The sequence below is a fragment of the Citrus sinensis genome, chromosome 8 (assembly GCF_022201045.2).
Source record: "Citrus sinensis cultivar Valencia sweet orange chromosome 8, DVS_A1.0, whole genome shotgun sequence".
NCBI lineage: Eukaryota > Viridiplantae > Streptophyta > Magnoliopsida > Sapindales > Rutaceae > Citrus > Citrus sinensis.
In genome coordinates this window covers 23,956,375-23,979,259 of record NC_068563.1, presented here as the reverse complement: position 1 = coordinate 23,979,259, position 22,885 = coordinate 23,956,375, and the positions used below count along the sequence as shown (strand labels likewise).

Here is a 22,885-nt window from a genome sequence, read left to right as displayed (position 1 = left end):
TGGCCGGCTATTGAGTCAACTAGCTGCTCTATCTTTGGCAAAAGGAAGCTATCTTTTGGACATGCCTTGTTGAAATCCGTGAAGTCCACACATATTATCCATTTTCCATTTGCTATCTTCACTAGCACTACATTAGAAATCCACTCCGGCTATCTGGCTTTCCTTATGAATCATACTCGTAGTAACTTCTCTACTTCAATATTTATGGCTTCATACTTTTCCTGATTGAAGCATCCTTTTTTTTTCTGTTTCACTGGCCTTGCCCATTTCCTGATTGCTAACTTATGACAAGCGATCTTTGGATTAATTCCCGGTAAATCTTCTGTTAACATAAATATTTCTTTATTATTGATTTTGATGATAACAAACTTGATTAAGATTGATTAATCTTTTAAAAGCTCAAAATAGTTTTCATTGCTTTTAAATCATCATTTTGACTTTATAAAGGCTTTATATTCTATGAAAATATTTTTGGTTATTCTCATGTTAATGGTTTCAATTGAAAAGCTTTGAGATTTTTTATAATAACAAGTATTGCTTAAAATCCTGAAAATAGACCTAATTGACAAGTTTTATAAAGTTTTGGGTTATAGTATAATTTTATAAAGTTTTAGGGTCAAATGATAATTTTATAAAAATAGTTCACTGTAGCAGTTACTATAGTTAACGACGATCTGACAATTTGAAAATTCAGCCCAACGGTCATATTGACCAGTCAAACAACGATCCGACATCTAGTTAACGGCGATCCGACAGTGAGCAGAAAGTCAATAACGGCTAGTTTTCAGCTCCAACTATAAATAAGCTCATTCAAATTCAAACAAGGTTGATCACAACACGACCATTGAGCTTATATTCGAGAATACAATCTTCATAGAGCTTTAAAACACATTCTTACTTCATCTATTCACACATTGGGCATTGATTTGTAATCTTAAATATTGTGTGAGAGAAAAGCAATTTTTTATCTTTTACTTTTAAGTGATTGTAAGTGTTGGGATACACTTGGGTTAAGAGATTGGGGATAATCTCTTGTTGTAAAGGTTCATTGATACCTTGGAAGTCAAGTGTAAGCCTTTGAAGCCTTAGAGGCTTGCTTAGTGAAATCCTCAAGCCCAGAAAGCTTGGAGGCGTGGACGTAGGAGATGTTGGCTGAACCACATAAAAATCTTCGTGTTTGAATCTCTCTTTCCTTATCTTTTTATATTGTAATGGATTTAATTATTATTCCATTAAATTCATTCTAGATTTGCATGATAATTTGTTTTAGAATCAAATAATTTTTAGAATCTCAATTCACCCCCCTCTTGGGTTGCACACTTGTATTTCATCTTCGTGTGACCAGGCGAACATGTCAACATAAGACCTTAAACACTTTATCTGCTCATCCCTCAAGCTTCGGCTTAGATTAGATTTAATTTTCATAGTTCTACTCAAGTCATCATGTTTCATTACCACCTCCTCTAAGGTTTCAACCGGTTCCTGCCGACTCTTCTTGAAATCTCCTCGGTTGTCGAATCATGTAACTTGTAAGGTTTCCTTGGCAGCTGTGGTGTAGCGGCTCCTAAACATCATCTGGTCGCCCTTTACTACGCTTACTACCACATCCACCAACCAGCCCAACTCCGAGCAAGAAGAAAAAGCAGCCAATTGTCCCACCACAAGGCTCACCCAAGGACCGCTTGAGAAGTTCTTCCAAAAAGCAGTAAACCTTTCAGCTAGAGCTGCAACAACATATTCAACAACATGGGAGTATGGGCCAGCTCACCTTCTTTTTTTTTTTCCAAATTATGAAACTTTCCTTTTATTTATTTGTTTTTTATTGATCAAGTTGCATTTTTTTGCTTGTTAATGTATGCGTGTTTGTTTTGGTTTTAATTTGTGTGCTTGTGAAGACACAACCCCTCTCAAGTTTGGGGGGTGTGTTATTATGTATTATGTTTCTAAAGTCCATGTGTTTGTGTTGTGTGTTATGTGAAGCTCTGTTATCTATTATTTGCATGTGGATTTGAAAACCTAATAAAGATAAATTGAGTGTCATTTAGTAATTGGGAATGCCAAGTAGGGATAGTTATAGATAGAAGTTGAAAGTCAATCTCAACACTTAGACTTTGGTTGAGTTTCATGAGTATATTGCAGCAGAGCAAGGAAAACCAAAAAGGGTAGAAAATATCTCAAGTTTGGGAAAAAGTTTTGTTGAACTATACCTATTATGAAATAAATTCTGCTCCAATGGGGTAAGTTACTGAGTAACTAGGGCTGAGTATGCACCTCATATGCAGACTTGACTCAAAATGCAATGAGAGCTATGAGCAGTGCTGCAGTAACTATTGAAAAAAAAATATGATGAAGGAATGAAAAACAAAGGGGTCCACTGCCTAGGATACTGAGTAACCAAGTCTATTCATGAGCTTAATGTTCAACCTTGAGTTAAAGGTGTCCAAAGGTAAGACCTAGATATAGAATCTTGGATGTGTTTGTTGTGGCAAATTTGACATGTGCTTTGAGTGAGTAATTGGGTGTCATCATTACAAGTGATAGGCATTCGCATGAAACCTCAATGTTGCATTGAAGGGTTTGATTCAATAATGAAAAAAAAAACTGAGAATGATTGTTGTAGCACAATGTGAATTTATTGCAAGACTTTTGTCTCCCCCACAAGATGGATTTGGTTATATTGTTTTATATCTGTAAAATGCATTTGATGCTTGAGTGATGTTGCAACATCTCTGAGACTTGATTAAAGTACACACACACACTTTGGATAGAATAATGCCTAAGTCAAGAGCTGAACTACTATGGCAATTTTACATGATTGAAGGTGTGATCTAAGGGTTGAAGAATCCTTGCAAAATTTGATGATAGAGCTAAGTTATTTGTTGCATTATTGTATGATTAAAATGTGAGTGTTGTTGTCATTACTTGAGAACAAGTAATGGTTTAAGTTTGGGGGTGTGATAACTCTATGAAATGAGAGTTATCATGCTACTTTTGAGCTTAAATCAAGATTACTTAGAGAGTAATTGATGTGTTTTAGTGCATTTTAATGATAGTTTACATTAACATTCATTTTAGTTTAAGTTTAATAAAGTGCGCTTGATTTCGAATAATTGTGTGCTTAAAACATATGAATAATTGTAGATGACCAGGACTTTAAATTTCATGGGAAGGATATTGTAGCAATGGGCTTACAAAAAGGACAAAAGAATATAGCTATAGAAGAATTGAAGTAAATCTGGAATAGTGCAGATGTTGTAGCCATTGCTGTAACAACCGATGTTGTAGCAATTCTAAAACAACGACAGAAAAAATCCCGCGTAAAGCAATTAACAGATTGTGACATGTAGTTTCCTAATTGGGAAAATACAAGCTTGGGATCTCCGTTTACCCTAATTTTGAGCTATAAAATAGGCACACATGCAAAAGAAAAGTAGGTCGTCAACCAAGATCACAAATCAAAAAGAAAACAAAGGAAAAACATATTTCAAGAACAAGAATCAAGGCTGCACCGATGGAGAATTTACGGGAATCAATTAGAATTCAATCTTTCTTATTCTTCTTGTGATTTCTTGTTTCTTTTTTTATATGAGAATGTATTTGCCGGTCGAATCTCTACTGTTTAGCTTTCTTTTGCAAATCATGAACTAATATTATTTGTGGTTGAGTGATAAATAAATTTAATGGCTCATTGACTTAATTTATATGTTGTTGCATGTTTTGCTATAGCATTTTGTTGTGATAGTATTTATTTGAAGTCATTATTTCGGCTGACCACCCATTTAATAATACAAACTAGGAAAGAGCCACAAAATGGCATATCTAAGTGAAACACATCAGAACAATACTTGGTTTTAGATTGGGTTTCCTGGGTTGAGTGTAATGTGAGCTCAAAAAGGTCATGCCTAATCTAAAATTAGTGATGAACTAGATATAAGGATTTACCTTGTAGGGTAAATAAAACCCAAACGTGTAATGTTATATCTTATGTTGGGCATAATTATTGGTCACTATTAGGTTGTATATAGATATAAGACATCCAATATGCGACAGCTAAGGATACATGAGGATTCTGCCTAATGCTGTAGCAGATTCTGCAGCAACTGAACTGAAATTTACAAGAAATAGTCAAATTTGTTAAGAGAGTTAATCACTCAACTACTTCATTCCCATTGATTTTATCTTTGTGTTTGACGTGAGAGTTTTCTTTTCTGCATATTTACTTATTGCATTTTATTAGGTAGTTTATTAGTTTAATTGTTCAATCTATTTTCAATTCGAGCAAAATTATTAGGGTTGCTTTAGTAATTTCCATAACATCAATCCATGTGGATACGATCTTCAATACTTATCATTATATTACTTATTGTGTACACTTGCACATTGGCACCCATAGCATTTGAATTTATACCAACAAGTTTTTGGTGCCGTTGCCGGATATTGATTGTTTATTGAAATTTGTGAATTTAATCTAAAGAGTGTTAAACCTTGATTTTATTTTAATTGGCTTATTTTGTTGATAGGAAACTCTTGCATGTGCAAGTACAAACCTGTTGAGTTTTAATTTGATCCAGAGAATGAAAGAACTGCTGAGAGATTAAGAAAAGAGCATAAAAATTCAAAAGCTGCTATAGCAATAGATGACTTAGAAGATGTGGAAAACTTGAACTCTATAAGGGAAATACAACCAGTTAATAGTCGAAAAGGTCATAATAGACAAAATGATCAGGGACAATCAGAAAACAACATCATATACATGGCAGACAATAATGATAGAGCCATTAAAGACTATGTCGCGGTGACCCCTCAAGTTATGCATCCTGGAATTGTTAGACCTGAAGTGCAAGCTGTTAATTTCGAACTCAAACCAGTGATGTTTTTTATGTTGCAAACAGTGGGGCAAATTAATGGGTTACCTTTAGCAGACCCTCATCTTCACCTCAAACTTTTCTTGGAGGTAAGTGATGCATTTAAAATTGCTGGAGCATCATAGGATGCATTAAGACTCAGAGGTTTCTCGTATTCATTGAGAGATTGGGCACGAACATAGTTGAACTTTTTACCGCTATGGAATTATTTGGCTGGAGCATTTAAAATTGCTGGAGCATCACAACATGGAATGATTTGGCTGACAAATTTTTGATGAAGCACTTTCCACCAACCAAGAATGCGAAATTGAGGAATGAAATAACATTTTTCCATTAACTTGAGGATGAAAGTTTGTACGACGCATGGGAAAGATTTAAGGAATTACTCAGAAAATGTCATCATCATGGTATTCCTTGTTGTATACAAATAGAAACTTTCTACAATGGGCTGAATCCAAGTACTAGATTAATGGTTGATACTTTAGTAAACAGAGCTTTATTGTTTAAATCCTACAATGAAGCTTACAAAATTTTGGAAAGAATTGCCAACGACAATTATCAATGGCCATCAAGTAGATAAATTGTAATAAGGGGAGCAACAGGAGCCCATAATGTAGATGCCTTTACAGCATTATCAGCCCAAGTAATTTCACTGACAAACATTGTAAAAGCCATGACCAATGATCTAGCAACTATCCAATAAGTTGTTCAGGTTTCTTGTGTTTATTGTGGAGAGAGGCACTTATTTGATAATTGTCCTGGAAATTCAGCTTCAGTCAATTATGTAGGCAATTATAATAGACAACATCAGAGTAATCCATACTCAAACACCTATAATCTCGGATAGAGGCAACACCCAAATTTCTTATGGAGTAACTAGAATCAACCTGTTACAACATCAAATAGATAGAACAGACCTGCACAGCCACTAGGATTTCAATAGCAAAATCACAAACAAAGAACCACCAACAATGATCAACTCTGTTTTCTTGAAGCTTTGCTCAAGGAATATATTGTGAAGAATGAAGCAGATGTCTAAAGTCAAGCTGTAACTTTGAGGAATCTAAAAAATTAGATTGGACAACTTGCTACAATATTAAGTAACAGACCTCAGGACAGTCTACCTAGCAACATAGAAGATCCAAGAAGTGGAGGCAAAGAACATTGCAATGTGATTAACTTAAGGTCTGGAAAAGATGTTGATAGTCGTATTGGTTTCACAAGGAAAATGATGGAACATAACTTAACCCAAGAGGAAAAACAAGTTAAAGAAGAGCTATAACAGCCCAATTTCCAACATATTGGTGAGAGTAGTCACGCTGCAGCAACTACATAAAGAAGTAATTTAGAGTTTGTTGAAGAAGAAGTTGCAGCACCAACAACAACAAACTAGACTAGATCAAAAGAACAGCAACATGCACTACTTGTTGCAGCCCAACAGTTTAGATACCCACCACCATTTCTACAAAGATTTCAGAAGCAGAAATAAGATAAGCAAATCAGCAAATTTCTAGAAGTGTTAAAACAGTTGCATATTAACCTTCCTTTTGTGGAAGCATTAGAACAAATGCCAAATTATATGATATTTTTTAAGGATACTTAGCAAGGAAAAGAATGCTTGGAGAATTTAAAATTATTGCTCTAACACAAGAATGCAGCCACATGCTTCAAAGTAAAATTCCTCAAAAATTGAAAGATCTAAGGAGCTTTACAAAATCATGTTCTATTGGAACTAGGTATAATGGTAGAGCACTTTGTGATTTAGAGGCAAGTATCAATGTCATGCCCTTATCCGTGTTCAAGCAATTGGGAGTGGGTGAATGCAGACCAACAACAGTAACTCTACAGCTGACAGACATACCTCATACATATCCAGAAGGAAAAATTAAAGATGTGTTAGTAAAAATGGATAAATTTATTTTTCCAGTGGACTTCATCGTGCTGGACTTTGAAGTAGACAAATAAGTGTCATTTATTCTTAGTAGACCTTTCTTAACCACTGGAAATACCCTTATTGATGTGCAAAAAAAAATTGACCACAAGGGTGAACGATCAACAAGTCGCATTCAATGTGCTAGATGCTATGAAGAATCTCGATGAGATTAAAAATTATAATTTCATCAGTGTTGTAGACATTGCTGTGACAAAAAGATTAAATGTTGTTGAAGCAAAGAAAAGATCAGAGCTGCTAACTTTCAACAGCTTGAAGAAGAGGATACTGCAATAGCACACATAGTATAGATAGAGGAAAAGCAACCTATAACGCATGACAGACCTTTTGAACCTCTAGACCGCTCAAAAAGATAAGTAAAACCAATTGTACCATCTGTTGAATCACCCCTTATTTTAAAATTGAAAATCTTACCTTCACATTTAAAATATATTTATCTTGATAAAAACAATACACTCCCCGTAATCATTTCTTCGTTTTTTAATACAGGTCAAGCGAACAGCCTAGTTAAAGTATTAGGGAGATACAAGAAAGCTATTGGATAGACCATAACAGATATAAAGGGAATCAGCCCAACATATGCATGCACACAATTTTACTGGAAGATTGTTACAGCAATTCAGTAGAACAACAGAGGTGATTAAACTCAATCATGAAGGAAGTTGTGAAGAAGGAGATCATAAAATGGTTTGATGCTGGGATCATCTACCCAATATCCGACAGTTCATAAGTGAGTCTAGTGCAGTGTGTTTCAAAGAAGGATGGTGTAACTGTTGTAGCAAATGAAAAGAATGAACTCATCCGTACAAGAACAGTGACTATATGGAGAGTTTGTATGGATTATAGGAAGCTGAATAAAGCCATAAAAAATAACCACTTTCCATTGCCCTTCATAGATCAAATACTGGACAGATTTGCTGGAAAAGAATACTACTGTTTCTTATATGGTTACTCAGGATACAACCAAATTGTTATAGCACCAGAAGATCAAGAGAAGACAACATTCACTTATCCTTATGGAACTTTTACTTTTATGAGGATGTCATTTGGCTTGTACAATGCTCCAGCAACTTTTCAGAGATATATGATGTCCATTTTTTCAGACATGGTTGAGCAAACACTAAAAGTATTCATGGTTGACTTCTCGGTTTTTGGAGAAATATATGATGATTGCTTGCATACTTTAGGAAATGTGCTTAAAAGATGTGAAGATACTAATTTGGTACTAAATTGGGAAAAATGTCATTGTATGGTATAAGAAGGTGTATTTTTAGGACATAGAGTTTCTAAGAAGATGATAGAAGTAGACAAGGTAAAAATAGAAGTGACAGATAAACTCCCACCCCCAACTTCAGTCAAAAGAATTAAGAGTTTTCTAGGTCATACTGGGTTTTACAGAAGATTCATCAAAGACTTTTCTAAAATAGCTAAACCTTTATGCACACTGCTGGAGCATAATAGACCTTTTAACTTTGGTGAGGATTGCTTAAAGGCTTTTGTGAATTAAAGAAAGCTTTTGTTACAGCACATGTTGTCATAGCACCAAATTGGAGTTTACCTTTCAAACTAATGTGTGATGCCGTGACCACTCAGTTGGAGCAGTGCTAGGACAAAAGAAAGAATAAGATTTTTCACTCCATTTACTATGCTAGCAAAACTCGAGCAGATGCTCATATCAATTATACAACCACTGAAAAGGAATTGTTAGCAATGGTCTTTGCATTTGACAAATTCAAAGCTTACTTGGTGGGCACAAAGGTCACAGTCTACACAGACCATGCAACAATAAAATATTTAATTGCAAAGAAAGCTACCAAACCAAAGTTGATAAAGTGGATTCTTTTGCTACAAGAATTTGATTTAGAAATCAATGATAGAAAAGGGACTGAGAATCAAGTAGCAGACCATCTGTCCAGGTTGGAAGTATATGCAAGCATATTAACCAAGTAAGACATCACAGAAACATTTCCTAATGAACAACTCTAATGCTACAGCATACACAGATGCTGCAGCATTCTAGACTCCAATGGTATGTAGATTTTGTAAATTATTTGGTAAGTGGACTGTTACCACCTGACTTAAATTATCAGCAAAAGAAGATATTCTTCCATGATATTAAAAGTTATCAGTGGGATGAACCGTATCTATACAAGATGTATTCAGACCAAGTGATCAGAAGGTGTGTATCAGATAAAGAAATTCCACACATAATGTATTCATGCCATGCTGTAACTTATGGAGGACATTTTGGAGGCCATAGAACAGCAGCCAAAATCCTACAATCAGGTTATTTCTGGCCGTCCATTTTTAAATATGCTTATGAGTTTGTTAAATGTTGTGACAGGTGCTAAAGAACAGAGAACATATCTTAAAAACATGAAATGTCATTGAAAAATACGTTGGAGGTGAGCTCTTTGATAAATAGAGGATAAACTTTATAGGTCCATTCCCACCACCCCTTAGAAACTTATATATTCTAATTGTGGTAGATTATGTGTCCGAATGGGTGGAAGCTATATCATTACCAACAAATGATGCCAAAGCAGTGGTAAAATTTCTTCACAAAAATATCTTCTCAATGTTCGAGACTCCAAAGGAAATCATTAGTGATGAAGGCACTCAATTTTGCAATAGGATGTTTGCGGCAGTATTGGCTAAGTATGGAATTAAACACAAAATTGCTACAGCATATCATCCACAATCCAATGGTCAAGCAGAAGTATCTAATCGAGAGAAAAAAAGGGTTTTGAAGGAAGTGGTGAACCCCGCTAAAAAAGATTGGTCAACCCATTTGCATGATTCTTTATAGACTTATTGTATTGCTTATAAGACACCCCTAAGCATGTCCCCATACAGAATTATCTATGGCAAAGCTTGCCATTTACCCTTAAAGCTAGAGTATAAAGCATATTGGGCACTAAAACAACTCAACATGGACATGTGTTGGTTATTTTAACTCAATTGCTATTGATGTCAATGTCCAAGTGTACACAACAAGTAATAAAGTGATGAATATTCAAAATCGTCTCCACATGGATTGATGTTACTAGAAATATTACGGCAATCACGATGGTGCAAACTTCCTTCTATCTAAATAAACAAAATAAAGTTGATTGACTAATAATATTAACAACTTAACAAAGTAAATGCAGTGATGAAAGTAAATTAGACGGTTTATGCAAAAAGAATTCACTAAGAATAAGGTAGTTGAACGATCAAACTCTCTTGATGGGATGACTGTTTGGTTCAACTAACACCAATTACTGCAGCAACTTCTATAGCACTGGGTAGAATAACCTTGCATCCTCAGTTTTCGCTTGTTAGGATTCTCATACCCTGATGCAACCTAACAATAACCAGTTGTTATATCACATAAGATATGGCTTTACAAACATATACTATCTCTACCCTACAAGGTGAATCCCTATATCTAATTCATCACAACACTTAACTCAAGTGTGGCTCTTTTGGGACTCAAGTTAAACTCAATCCAGGAAACTTGACTTAAGATCAAATATTACTCTAACAATTTCCACTAAGACATGCCCTTTTGCAGCTCTCTCTTAACTTGAATCATTAAATGAGAGGTCAACCGAAATAATGATTGTAATAAAAGCTATTAAAGCAAAATTCTACAACAATCTTGCAGCAACTCATAAGAACAGTCAAGAGCCCATTTAGATTGTTTGTCACTCAACTACGATCAAATTTAGTTCATAACTTGGAAAAGAAAAACAAACAGCAAAGTATCAGCCATGAAATCATTGTTTCAATCAAAGAGTAAGTAAGGGGACAAGTAAAAGATGATAAAAATTGAATCTAAATAATTCTGTAGATTTCTTCAGTAGAGTAGACTTGTTTTCTCTTGAATTCTGCTTCTTCCTACTTTTTCTCTTAATTTTTTTTATGTTGATTCACGGCCCCTCTTTTCCATATGATATGTGCTCCTTTTATAACTGAAAATTAAGGTAAACGGAAGCCTAGGGCGCGCATAAGTTAGATTAGGAAACTGCATATCGCAATTCTGCAAATATCTCGCACGGAATTTCTTTGTCGTTGTTCCAGGATTGCTACAGCAACGACTACAGCAACTGTACTGCTCCAAATTTGTTTCAATTCTTTTGTAGCCATGTGTTTTCCTTATTTTTGCAAGCCTGTTACATCAGCATTCCTTCCTTGAAATTTGAGCTTCCGGATACCTACAATTATGCACACAATCTAAGCACGAATTATTATAAATCAAACAAAATTTATTAAGAATAACTTAAAATGAATGTTTATGCAAAATATAACAAAAATACAATGAAAACACATTATTTACTATCTAAGTAATATTGATTTAAGTATAAAAGTGCCATGATAACTCTCATTTCAAAGAGTTATCACACCCCCAAACTTAAACAATTACTTGTTATCAAGTAATAATAACAACACTAACACTTCAATCACACAATCATGCAACAAATAACTTAGCTCTGCCATTCAAATTTGCAAGGATTCTTCCACCCTCATATTACACTCTTAATCACGTAAAATAGTCATACCAATTTAGTTTTAGACTTAGGCTTCATTCTGTCCAAAGTGTGTGTGTGCCTTTTTGATCAAATTCCAGAGGTGCTACAGCATTGCACAAACTTTGTATACAATTCAGAGGTAGAGCACAAATATATTCACATATGGGGGGAGCCGAACTCACAACTATGTTCAAACTGTGCTATATATATATATATATATATATATATAACAATTAAACCCTTCAATGCAACATTGAACTTTCATATGAATGCTTATCATTTGTAATGACGATGCCCAATTACTCACTCAAAATACATGTTAGAGTTGCTGCAGCAACACATCCAGGATGTTATATCCAGGTCTTACCTTTGGACGCCTTTGACTCAAGGCTTAACATGGGGCTCATGAACAGACCATGTTACTTAATATCCTCGGCAGCGATCCTCCTTACTAAAATTTTTTTTTTTTAACTTACTGCAGCAATGCTCATAACTTTTATTGCCTTTGGACTCAAGTCTGCATATGAGGTGCATACTCAGCCCTGGTTACTCAGCAACTTATGACATTGGAGCAAACTTTATTTCATAACAAGCGTAGTTCAACAAGAAATTTCCCCCGAACTTGAGATATGTTCTACTCTTTTTGGTTTTCTTGGCTCTGCTACAGCATTCTCATAAAACTTAACCAAAGTCTAAGTGTCGGGACAGAATTTCAACCTCCATCTGTAACTATCTCTACTTGGCATTCTCATAAATACTGAATAACACTCAATTTATCTTCATTAGGTTTTCAAATTCATACACAAATATTAGATAACAAAGCTTTACATAACACACAACAAAAACAAATGCAATGCACTCAGGAACTCACTATATAATAGCACAACCCCCCCAAACTTGAGAGGCGTTGTGTCCTCACAAGCACAGAACATCAAAATAACTCAACTAACACATACATACACCAAACAAAAGGACTTGCAGAATGAATCAGACAATTAAATTTAAAGGTAAGAAAAGTTGTGCAGAGATAAGTAAAATAAACTGGAGGATATAAGGTACTCCCTTGTTGCTGGGAGCATTGATACAACAAATTGCAACCAATTCACCGATTTTTTGAGGCGCTCCACAGACGATCCTTAGGAGATTCTTGTCGTGAGGTAGCGGGCATCATTTTTTTCTTTCTCGGAGGTGGGTTGGTGGGAGGAGTTACAGTGGGTACAGCCTGCCGGGATGGAACAGATCTGGTCCTTTTTGGCACTGGTGTGTCTGATGCAGCAACACCTCTAGAAGTGCCCCATTTTCTCTTATTGGGTCCTTTAGGACTAGTTAGAATAGGTTTGCTGGGAGATTGTACGAAGTAGCTGAAGCTGGTTTTTCAGCTACATACCCCTCAGCCGTGATTGCAACGATAATATCAAGTAGGTATTTTGTCTCTGTGGGTTTGTTTGTAACCCTAGTTGCTGCAGCTTCCAGCTCTGCATCAATGTCTTCTGCTTCATCTTCGGATGCAGAGCTGGAGCTTTCTCTTTGCCCTTTCGAGAGAGGAATGGAATGGGAGGCTCCTCTGCCGGTTCATCTTCCTCTTCTCCTATGATGTGCTTTTTCCTAGACTAAAAGGAAGTCCTAGCTGGGGGTTCCTTGAGTTCTTTTTCAAGGTCTTCATCCATCTCTGTTAAGGAACTTTCGGTTGCAGACTTAACACCCTCTTCTTCAAGCTGGTCTAATTGATCGTCAGCATCTGAATCAACTTCTGTTTGCGGTTCTGCTGCAGCTTCATCGACAAATAGTAATAATCTTGTCTAAATACCGCACTGGTTTAACCGGCTCCCTAGTACAATTTTATTATTATTTGGCACGATAAGCCCTTAGCACCATATTGATTAGAGTGTGGTTCATGAGGAGTGGAAACCCCCTCATGATTTAATTAGCATTAATAAGGAATATTTAGCCCATGGTGCATGTTGATGCAAATCCAAATACCCAGGTACGTCATTTTAATAGATTTTCACTTCAATTTATTCCCGTCATTTTAATTTGAATTTTAGGATTATTTAAATCACTTCCACCACAAATCTAATCACCCACTTATGAAAATTAACTTTACACACAATTAAAATTTACCCCTCATGGGATCGACACCGTCACCATTAATCTATTCTACAATAGATTCGTACACTTACGAGTTCAATAAAATTTGCACCACAGATTGTTGTAGCACAGTGTGAATCTGTTGCAAGACCTTTGTCTCCCCCACAAGATGGATTTGGTTATATTGTTTTATATCTGCAAAATGCATTTGATGCTTGAGTGATGTTGCAGCATCTATGAGACTTGATCAAAGTACACACACACACACACACTTTGGATAGAATAATGCCTAAGTCTACAGCTGAACTACTATGGCAATTTTGCATGATTGAAGGTGTGATTTGAGGGTTGAAGAATCCTTGTAAAATTTGATGACAGAGCTAAGTTATTTGTTGCACTATTGTGTGATTGAAATGTGAGTGTTGTTGTCATTGCTTGAGAACAAGTAATGATTTAAGTTTGAGGGTGTGATAAATCTATGAAACGAGAGTTATCATGATACTTTTGAGCTTAAATCAAGATTACTTATAGAGTAATTAATGTGTTTTAGTGCATTTCAATGATAGTTTACATTAACATTCATTTATAGTTTAAGTTTAATAAAGTGCACTTGATTTCGAATAATTTTGTGCTTAAAACATATGAATAATTGTAGATAATCGGGAGTTTAAATTTCATGGGAAGGATGTTGTAGCAATGGGCTTACAAAAAAGACAAAAGAATATGGCTATAGAAGAATTAGAGCAAATCTGGAACAGTGCCGATGTTGTAGCCATTACCGTAACAACCAGTGCTGTGGCAATTCTGGAACAACAACAGAGAAAATCCCACGCAAAGCAATTAACAAATTGTGATCTGTAGATTCCTAATCAGAAAGATGCGCACTCAGGACATCTGTTTACCCTAATTTTGAGCTATAAAAGAGGCACACATGCAAAAGAAAAGCAGGCCATCAACCAAGATCATAAATAAAAAAAAAGAAATAAAGGAAAAACAGATTTCAAGAGCAAGAATCAAGGTTACACCAGTGGAGAATTAGCGGGAATCAATTGGAATTCAATTTTTTTTATTCTTCTTTTGATTTCTTGTTTATTCTTTGACATGAGAACGTATTTGCTGGCTGAATCTTTGTTGTTTAGGTTTCTTTTGCAAACCATGAACTAATATTATTTGTGGTTCAATGATAAATAATTTTAATGGCTCCTTGACAGAATTTATATGTTACAGCATGTTTACTATAGCATTTTGTTGTGATAGTATTTATTTGAAACCATTATTTCGGCTGACTACCATTTAATGATACAAGCTAGAAAAGAGCCACAAAATGGTCTATCTTAGTGGAACACATCATAACAATACTTAATTTTAGATTGGATTTCCTGGGTTGAGTGTAACTTAAGTCCAAAATGGTCATGCCTAATCTAAAATTAATGATGAACTAGATCTAGAGATTCACCTTGTAGAGTAAATAGAACCTAAACGTGTAATGTCATATATTATGCTGGCAAAACAATTGGTCATTGTTAGGTTGTATATAGATATAAGACATCGAACATGCAACAGCTGAGGATACATGAGGATTCTGCCTAATGCTGCAGCAGATACTGCAGTAACTTAAATGAAATTTGCAAGAAATAGTCAAGTCCGTTAAGAGAGTTAATCACTCAACTACTTCATTCTCATTAATTTTATCCTTGTGTTTGACGTGAGAGTTTACTTTTCTGCATATTTACTTATTGCATTTTATTAGGTAGTTTATTAGTTTAATTGTTCAATCTATTTTCAATTCGAGCAAAATTGTTAGGGTTGCTATAGCAATTTCCATAACATCAATATCTATGGAGATGATCTTAAATACTTATCATTATATTATTTGTTGTGTACACTTGCACATTGGCACCCATAGCATTTGAATTTATACCAACATTGGTCTCTCCCTTCGTGCCCACGTTCTCTCGAAGTCAGACTCCCAACTCCATTGTTATGTACCCCGTCGAGATGCCGCCTATTGAAGGAATCTCCTCATTTCTATTCCTTCGGTGACTGGGCTCCTGGCAACATCATCTCTTGTCACATTGGTCTTGTAAACCCTTATTTGCTCATTCCTTAGCTCATGCAATATGGCGGTAAAAGTCTCCATCTGCTTTTCCATCCGCTCCATTCGCTCATGCATCACTCTCTCCCTTGCCTTATTTGCTATTTCTCTCACAGTTATCGTCTCATTAGTCTCATGCTCGCCTCCTTGGGCATTATTCCTCCATATATCCTTGTACACGCGTTCACTTCTCTCTGCGAGTTGCTCTGTTTGTAGTAGCTTTTTGTTCAGCTCCTCACAGACGGGGACAAAAATGTTGATGCAAAAATTTGATTGTATTTTAGGGCTGACCAGGTTGTCTCGTCAACACTCGAGTTAACTTTGGCTAAGCGCTACGTTGCTCGTTCCTTCCCTTGACGAGCGAATTCTACGACCACAACCAACCTCGTTCCTTCTCTTTTGACCTAAACTCACATAAATGGATCAGGGGCGTCGGTAATTTTTTCGGCGAAAATCCTCTAATACTTATGTCAGTATGTAGGGTCTTAGGAAAAACGTTGGACTATAGATCTATGCAAGCTAACAATTGTTAAATAAAGGAAAAGTCTTTTTAAAGGTTTCATGAAAGTGAGTTCTGAATCCAAAATGGCAGAGTTTTCCCTTGTTTTTTTCCTTTCTTTTTCCTTTTCTTGTCGTTTTTCAGGGTTTTATAGTCAGCAACCGTTTGTGTCTTGAACATCCCCCCACCTCCTCTATATTGGGGCCATCATGTAGGGGTGGGCAAAATACCCGACCCGACCCGACCCGACACGATCCGACCCGAAAAAATTCGGGTTCGGGTCGGTTCGGGTTGTTATTGAAACCCGAACGGGTGAAAAATTACAAACCCGATCGGGTTGTGATCGGGTCGGGTAAAACCCGATCCGATCCGAATACCCGATCGGGTCGCCAAAAAAAAAAATATCACTAAACCTATAAACACATCACACATGCACACACCAGACACCACACACACGGCCACACAAAGTTACAACTCAAAAAGTCACAAAAACAAGTGGCTAAAAAAAATTGACAAATAAAAAACAAAACATAATTATAACCCACACACACAGGCCACACAAACATTGAAACATATCTTCGCTGCCTTCACACTTCACAGTCCTCATCCCCACAGCCCTCATCCTTAACACTCACGACTTCACACACACACACAAATATCGCAAAAGCCAAAAGCAAAGCGGCAGCTAGCAGCCAACGCAGAGAAGAGAACGGAGGAAGCGCAGCCAGCGCATGCAGCCACCTAACCCGTGACTGGATCTACTACTCCGCGACATCCGTAGCTACCAGATCTGCTGTTGCCGGATATCTACAGGATCTGCTGCTGCTGGATCCGCTGCGCTGCTATCGGATATGCTGCTGCAGCCTCCACCATCACCGAGTTCCACCGCGAAGGCGCAAACCGGCAACCCAAATTCTTTTCTTTTTTGATGTTTTGATGGGATATAATAATATATTATATATTATCTGTTAATTGCTAAGTATATGTATTGTTAAATGTTAATAATAAAATGAGGGAAATTCTTGTATCGAAAATTTTGGAGTTTAATTTATTAAGTCTGTGGAAGCTTAAATAATATGTATGTATGATTTGTTTTGTTTTGTTTTGTTTTGTTTTTAATGAATAGATTAAGCAGATTAAGCATTAAAATTAAATATTTTGCATTTGATCTGTGCAGTGTTTCACCCGATCCGAATTAACCCGAATTTAACCCGATTATTTGACCCGATCCGATCCGATCCGAATATGTTCGGATCGGGTCGGATCGGGTTACAACTTCGGGTTGAGTTCGGATGAATTCTTTTCTAACCCGATCAACCCGAAATCCGATCGGGTTGATCCGAACCCGACCCGAACCCGAAAATGCCCACCCCTACCATCATGGATCAAATGGACTGCGAAAATCGTTCATTGGTTATCGTGCCTCCCTCGAACGGTTTGGACGTGGTGAAGCTGCTGCCTTGATGTGGCATCATGCCTTATTTTTAAGTACAATTCTCTGGTCCACCTATGGCTTACACCGAAGAGGGCTCTGGTGCCATTGTATCTACTCATCAAAATAGAGCAGAGGAGATTCTACCTCAACCAGATGAATCACATGCGGCTGATGCTCTTTTAATCACCCAAACAATATTAAAGTTAGACATTTTATGATTATATGATAAACGAGTCTAGAAATATGTATAAAATACGAACTTAAATTGTGACAATAGATTAAATTGTGAGAACAGATATAAACCGTTGAATTAATACCAACGAATTAATGTTTCGTTCAACTTTTTTCCAGCATTGTAATATTTGTAAGAAAAAGAACAACAGTAAAACAAAGAAAAAGAGAGGGGGTGGGGGGACCACTGAATTAATTAACCCATTCTTTTAATATTTGCATGAAAAAGAAGAACAGTAAAATGAAGAAAAAAAGAGGGGGCAAGGGGACCACTGAATTAATTCACCCATTCTTTTAATGCACTTGATTTATTTTGCAAGCATAAATTGGGGAACGGTGAATTAATGCACTCGTTCTTTTTCTTTGTTTTCTTCCTCTTTTTTTTCCTCGAATTACACAACGGATTTTTCTTGAAGATTATGATATTGACGAAAAAAAAAATGCGAATTAAAAAAAAAAGAATACTCAGTTTCCTAACAAGAGACTCAGGCAGGCTTCCATGTTCCAAATTTTGCACAAACAAAAAGAATACGATGGATTTTTAAAAAAAAAATAGATTGGCAACGGATTTGGAACAATTAATATATATATATAATTTAAATTTTAAAAACTATAGTTATGAAATTAGAATATGAACTTATTGGATTAAAATTAGAGAGAACGTATGTGATTATGGCGGTAATATGAGATCTGATGATTTATATATTAGAGTTTATAGATAAATAAGATACAATTATCTTTTAATAAAATATAAGGTTATAATAAAAATTTTAATAAGGTGTGGTACTTTATTAAATAAGCTGCTTATAAAAAGTAACCCCCTACCTGCTTTTAAAAGCTGCTAATAAAATGGATAAAATTATGAAATAATATGATTTTACAAAATTTATCAAACACTGTTTTTATCAAAAATTATGCAATAAACAGCTTATTAAATTTCCACCACAATCTCAAACTAGCCCTAACTAGGATTAGATTGACAAGATTGAATGAAATATTTTGTCCTCTTTATCACTCTTTTCTTTTTCATTTAAACTAATATTTAACTTAAGTTAAATATAAAAATTAATTTCATAATTTATTCACCTAGAATTTTATATTATATCCAGTATCAAAATTTTATTCAATAATTTTTTTTAAATTGTGCTTAATTTAATTCAACAATTTAGTTAATCTAGTATTGAATATTAAATGTAAAAATTATTCAATTATTTGTTTACAATAAAATGAATATTAAGCATCCAAATTATTATTTACTAGTATTTTATATCCATTAATATAATAATTCATAAGAAGCACATCATTCATTAATTGAGTTTTATATAAAATATCAACTTAAATATCATTAAACTTAATTTTAATTTAATTTAATTTAACCCAATCTAATATTATACCAAACAAGCATAAATATATAATTTAATCTAATTTAATTCTAATAATTAGTCGAATCCCATCATATGTCTCGAACATAGCCAAAAAGTATACCATTCATGCATTCGATTCGAGTGCAAAGTGCAGTGGTGGAGGAATTAGGCTTGGCAAGGGGATGGGTCCGGCTAAGTTTTGTAAAATAAAGGGTCCCAACCCTTAAAAAGCCCGACCCTACAAACTAGGGTTGTACTCGGGCTTTATCCAAGCCCGACCATAATTTTTATATTTTTTTAATTTTTAGATTCTTTTTTTGGAATAAGGCTCCAATTCTTCATTTTTTTTATTAACTAGAAAATAGAACCGCGCTTCACGCGGCTTTTAAAAAAAAAATTATTATTATCATTTTTTTTTACTTTACATTTGATGAAACTGATAAAAAATATAAATTATTTTTTTTAATATGAGGCAGCCTTATAAAAAACAAAAAAAGTTATTAGCCAACAATACAAATAAAGAAGCAACGCAAGATAAAGAATAAAATGAGAGAATATATTATAGAGTGATTTTATTCATTCCAATTGTGTGTGTACAAAATAAAAAGATGAGCTCTCCTTTTATAGTTATATAATTACTCTATGAAATTAATGAAAAATTATAGATCATAATTCCTTATGAGATAATGGGAGTTATAAGAAAGCTAAAGGTTGCTAAAGGGAGGTAGTGGGGAGATTAAGAGATATATGTTATAAGCATCTACATTTATTTTAATAAATTAATAACACTCCCCCTTAGATGTTCATTACAAAGAATATACCTCATTAAAATCTTTACATAATTATTATTGTGTAATAACAATCAAATTAATTATGAGAAGATGAAAAGTCAAATTTAAAAAAAAAATCTCTATTTATTAGATAATAGAGAATATACAAAGATGATAAATGTTCATGCCACATCACCTCCTCAAGTCTCAGCTTTATATATATATATATATATATAGATATATAGATATGATTATTAGATAATAGAGAATATACAAAGATGAGAAATGGTGATGCTACATCACCTCTTGTATAATTTATGATTAATAAAGTTTCAATTAAAGAAGATAGTGGGTCTTTTGATGAACTGTTACATATTAATTGTGTAATAGCAGTCAAATTAATTATGAGAAGATAAAAAGCTAAATTTGAAAGAAAATTTCTCTATTTATTATATAATAGATAATATATAAAGATGAGAAATGGTGATGTCACGGCACCTCTTGTAGTTCCAACTTTCTATAAGTATATAGATTGGATTAACAAGGGTGATAAGTTTGTTTAAAGTTAAAAACACAGCCTGATAGATCATAAATAGACACAGAGAAAGTCGTGGGTTCAATGAAGAAGAAGAACAGTTGTTGGTCTTCATTTGTTATGTTGCGGGTGGCATGTGTGTTGCTGTTGATGATGATGATGGATGGCAGAGTGAAAAGGGTGAGTGGGGGGGGGGGGGGGGGGAGGATTGAGCCCGAGTCAGTGCAGCGAAGAAAGGCGGCTAGGGGTAAACGCATGCAAGCCAATCGTGTATGGGCAGCCTCCATCTCCTGCATGTTGCCAACGTATTAGGGTTAGCCATATTGAGTGTGTCTGCCCTGCTATCACCCCCAAGCTGGCCGCTTTCATTAATGTCAACCGTGTCCTTCGCCTCATTGAAGGCTGCGGTAGGAGAGTCTCTCGTCACTTCAAATGTGGGAGTAAGCTACTACGATATTTACAAACACATCATCTTTACACACACAGTTCCTCTTTCATCATGATCTTTGTTAAAATGAAATATAATTACCTTCATCTTCATTGACATCAACTTTGAGCCCGAGTCAGTGCAGCGAAGAAAGGCGGCTGGGGGTAAACGCATGCAAGCCAATCGTGTATGGGCAGCCTCCATCTCCTGCATGTTGCCAACGTATTAGGGTTAGCCATATTGAGTGTGTCTGCTCTGCTATCACCCCCAAGCTGGCCGCTTTCATTAATGTCAACCGTGTCATTCGCCTCATTGAAGGCTGCGGTAGGAGAGTCTCTCGTCACTTCAAATGTGGGAGTAAGCTACTACGATATTTACAAACACATCATCTTTACACACACAGTTCCTCTTTCATCATGATCTTTGTTAAAATGAAATATAATTACCTTCATCTTCATTGACATCAACTTTGAGCCCGAGTCAGTGCAGCGAAGAAAGGCGGCTGGGGGTAAACGCATGCAAGCCAATCGTGTATGGGCAGCCTCCATCTCCTGCATGTTGCCAACGTATTAGGGTTAGCCATATTGAGTGTGTCTGCCCTGCTATCACCCCCAAGCTGGCCGCTTTCATTAATGTCAACCGTGTCATTCGCCTCATTGAAAGCTGCGGTAGGAGAGTCTCTCGTCACTTCAAATGTGGGAGTAAGCTACTACGATATTTACAAACACATCATCTTTACACACACAGTTCCTCTTTCATCATGATCTTTGTTAAAATGAAATATAATTACCTTCATCTTCATTGACATCAACTTTGAGCCCGAGTCAGTGCAGCGAAGAAAGGCGGCTGGGGGTAAACGCATGCAAGCCAATCGTGTATGGGCAGCCTCCATCTCCTGCATGTTGCCAACGTATTAGGGTTAGCCATATTGAGTGTGTCTGCCCTGCTATCACCCCCAAGCTGGCCGCTTTCATTAATGTCAACCGTGTCATTCGCCTCATTGAAGGCTGCGGTAGGAGAGTCTCTCGTCACTTCAAATGTGGGAGTAAGCTACTACGATATTTACAAACACATCATCTTTACACACACAGTTCCTCTTTCATCATGATCTTTGTTAAAATGAAATATAATTACCTTCATCTTCATTGACATCAACTTTGAGCCCGAGTCAGTGCAGCGAAGAAAGGCGGCTGGGGGTAAACGCATGCAAGCCAATCGTGTATGGGCAGCCTCCATCTCCTGCATGTTGCCAACGTATTAGGGTTAGCCATATTGAGTGTGTCTGCCCTGCTATCACCCCCAAGCTGGCCGCTTTCATTAATGTCAACCGTGTCATTCGCCTCATTGAAGGCTGCGGTAGGAGAGTCTCTCGTCACTTCAAATGTGGGAGTAAGCTACTACGATATTTACAAACACATCATCTTTACACACACAGTTCCTCTTTCATCATGATCTTTGTTAAAATGAAATATAATTACCTTCATCTTCATTGACATCAACTTTGAGCCCGAGTCAGTGCAGCGAAGAAAGGCGGCTGGGGGTAAACGCATGCAAGCCAATCGTGTATGGGCAGCCTCCATCTCCTGCATGTTGCCAACGTATTAGGGTTAGCCATATTGAGTGTGTCTGCCCTGCTATCACCCCCAAGCTGGCCGCTTTCATTAATGTCAACCGTGTCATTCGCCTCATTGAAGGCTGCGGTAGGAAAGTCTCTCGTCACTTCAAATGTGGGAGTAAGCTACTACGATATTTACAAACACATCATCTTTACACACACAGTTCCTCTTTCATCATGATCTTTGTTAAAATGAAATATAATTACCTTCATCTTCATTGACATCAACTTTGAGCCCGAGTCAGTGCAGCGAAGAAAGGCGGCTGGGGGTAAACGCATGCAAGCCAATCGTGTATGGGCAGCCTCCATCTCCTGCATGTTGCCAACGTATTAGGGTTAGCCATATTGAGTGTGTCTGCCCTGCTATCACCCCCAAGCTGGCCGCTTTCATTAATGTCAACCGTGTCATTCGCCTCATTGAAGGCTGCGGTAGGAGAGTCTCTCGTCACTTCAAATGTGGGAGTAAGCTACTACGATATTTACAAACACATCATCT

At 36.1% G+C, this 22,885-nt stretch overlaps 1 non-coding gene across 1 annotated transcript; it reads right to left on the bottom strand.

The window, feature by feature from the left end:
* Positions 1 to 5,169: 5,169 nt before the first annotated feature.
* On the bottom strand, positions 5,170 to 5,276 carry LOC112498712 (small nucleolar RNA R71). The gene has a single exon (XR_003066130.1). It is a non-coding gene; the product is annotated as a small nucleolar RNA R71 (small nucleolar RNA).
* Between the last annotated feature and the right edge of the window lie 17,609 nt (positions 5,277 to 22,885).